Raw genomic sequence first — 3,050 nt, 5'->3', positions numbered from 1 at the left:
ATGTCCCACTACAACAGTGTAGCAATCACATTCTGGTCTGATGATTGACGATGGATGACAACGATGCAATCAAGACAAAAATCTAAGTTTGTGTTTTCTGATCTGGACTTTTGGGGAATTTTATTTTAATTATGCAAAAATTCCTTCTCTTACAGGATGAATGGAGGTCCTAAGACAAAGGCCAAGATCAATGGGCCTCATGTTCATCCCCTGCTTTAATTGTGATTTTCTTCAAATTACACACAAATCTCCACTCTAAATCAAGGATGAACTACATAGAGATTGAAAGCTGTAGGCCTTTTTTTAAGGCCACTAAGCCTCATGGTCAACCCTTTGTGGTGATTGCACATTTTCTGGTTTTATTTTGGTGGATTTCCTGTGGATTGTTTCCTGTGTGGAGTGTTGTTGTTCCTCTTTACAAAGATTGGGCATTTCCCCTGCACTGGTTCCTCTGGCACCTACGCACCTGCACCTAATTGCGACAATCACTGCACTCTCTTAAGCTCTGCTCTGAGGTCTCTCTAGTACCAGAGTATTCCCGCACCTACGTGGTATCTTGGCTCTCTCTAAGCGACTTTAAGACTTACTCTGAGTAATTTTGAGATTTTCTGTGTGTTCTTCTGACCTGTGCCTAACCCAGCTCTCCCTTCACCTCTTCCAGTGCCTCCATGTGCCGCCAGTGCTCTGCCGAATCTCTGCCACGCTGCCACACTCTCTCACTGGATTCCCTCACAGCCTCCTTCGCCTACCCTCACACCTGCAGCCCTCACGTCTCCCTGGACTCCTCACGCACCCCTTGGACCTTGGATTCCCCAATAAAACCTTTTAACTGCTTCATTTGTCTCCGGCTCTGCTCCTGGGTACACATTAAAAAATTGATTACATCTAATCATCACCCCCTTTCTATACCACTTCTACCACAGAAAACAATGCAGCCATTTTCTAGGTCCACAACCGTACTTTCACCGTCTGACAATTGGAAACTTGCATTTTTGTTTTCATCCCTTGCATGTAAACATGATATCATAAGAACAATTTGTTGGATTTTCTTCAAACTTTGCAATATTCCTACCCTAACAATACATTGGAGGCTACAGGTTAAGGTTCAACAGGCCTCAAGTTCATCGCTTGCTTGTGAATCACTGCATCACTGCACTGGCCATGATTAATTACACCTGTAGGCTTCTGAAGGACCTGCAGTGAAACAAAGCAAGGCTCTCACATGGCAGAAGGGTAGATGAGCATGAAGGGAGTGTTTCAGCCTATCTGCAAACAAAACTTCCTTTAAAGACTTTTTAATTAATATTAGCGATTCTTGGTAGAGGTAGAGTCCCTGGGCTATTACAAGAAGGGGGTTGCCTCAGTCAACCAGAGCAGGGTAATTGCTCATGTTTCTGTTGTCTTTTTGCACTCTCATCTTGAGGAATGTGATATCTCAGGGAATGTTTTGATGGGCTTTCTTTTAACCTTGCACAAATTTCCACTCTGATTTAAACATAAACTGCTCACATTTTGGAGGCACAAGGTCAAGTTCAAAAACCCTCCCAACCCCTTTTTTTCCACCCACTACTGTCACGTTCACTATCCACCTCACAGAGGCATGCAACTGATATTCAGAGTGCTAATTTTTCATACCTATATCCTCTCATTGAATACTTGTCTTATTCTAATTGACCCTTAACATTAATACAGGGTGACCACAGCTCACACTTCTTCTTAAGACTAGAGGCGCAGCAATTTTAGAGAAAATCTGTACATATTTATGACTTGTTATTACACCATTTTCAAACCAGTGCACCCAAGAAGTCCTCTGAGAGGTATCAAGGACAGTTGGTCTGTTAAGGAACCATATTCAAGTAGTAAGAATATGGTACCTTAACAGAATCCTATCATTCCCTACAACTGCATGTTCTAAGACCAGAGTACAGATTGAAGTTGTGCAGTAGGATTGCAATAGCGCTAACTTGTTTTTACACACCTTATTCTACAAAAAAAATAATGCAACAATACATCAGCACTCGATGTCCTCTATGGAAACATTTCAAAGGGCAATAAGAGTTAAAGTTTAAGCTCTTACCTTCCAACTCTGCTCATTCTGAGTCCCCAAGCTTCCTCTCCTCACCACCTCTCCTCTTGTCCTTTCCCCTATCCCCTCTCTCTCTTCTTCATCTCCTCACCAACCACTTATAGTTGGAGGTGTTTGAAGCCTCGGGGCTGCCTTGTTAACTCAGCTCTCTGAGACCTTCCCTTTCAACAGCTCTCCTTTCTACTAAGCTAAATTCCCTCTTTCCACACTCGCTGCCTGGAAAACTGATTTCCTGGTGGACTCACAAGTGTACTCATTGGCTGACCCGCTGGCAAAGTGAGAGTCTGCAGTGCTCTGCTAACAGGCTGACTCAACAAAAGACCAGCCAACTGAGTCACTGTTCAACGTTGCTAGAAACTTAGATTACATCATGACTGACAGGCTGAGTACTACACTGTGGCTTTACTTTTTAAACCAATGTAACATCTAAATTTAGCAACAGTACAATCAATAATAGTGTAAAGCCTAAAGTAGTCATTTGAGTTGTATCACAAGTGTAATGGTACATAAAAAGAAATTTAGAACTTAACATCATTAACAGGCAGTAGAACAAAACCAATATAAACTTAGCATATAAAGTAAGGAAATTTGAGTTTGGTAGATTATTTCTTTGTTGTAACAATGCATCTTAGCACTAAATCTTACACATTTGGAAATCCTGTTCATTTCCCTTTTAAATGGTGCCACACACACATTTGTAAGGAACATGCTTTTATGGGATGAGCAGCAGAGCTAAGTATGTGGGTTGTGCCCACGAAAATTTGCTAAGATTTTCATCTCTGCCAATGCCAAACGGCTTATTTTGCTGTTGCTACTGGCTCCATTTTTGACACCCTAAGAAAAATGTTTCCACGCCCACTTGAGTCAGCACTTGGGAACTGTAGGCTGTCTCCTACAAATCTGCAGTCAAGGTTTGCTGGACATTATGGCCAATTCCATTCCATCATTTTCAATGATGTTGAGA

At 41.9% G+C, this 3,050-nt stretch overlaps 1 long non-coding RNA gene across 1 annotated transcript; it reads left to right on the top strand.

Moving 5' to 3' along the window:
* Nucleotides 1-479: 479 nt before the first annotated feature.
* Nucleotides 480-837, top strand: LOC121511747. The gene is made up of 2 exons (XR_005992065.1): nt 480-551; nt 662-837. It is a non-coding gene; the product is annotated as an uncharacterized LOC121511747 (long non-coding RNA).
* The last annotated feature ends 2,213 nt before the right edge of the window (nt 838-3,050 follow it).

This window comes from Cheilinus undulatus, linkage group 7 (genome assembly GCF_018320785.1).
Source record: "Cheilinus undulatus linkage group 7, ASM1832078v1, whole genome shotgun sequence".
NCBI classification, from domain to species: Eukaryota; Metazoa; Chordata; class Actinopteri; order Labriformes; family Labridae; genus Cheilinus; species Cheilinus undulatus.
The sequence above is the reverse complement of the archived record's forward strand: the minus strand, read 5'-3'. Positions and strand labels throughout refer to the sequence as shown.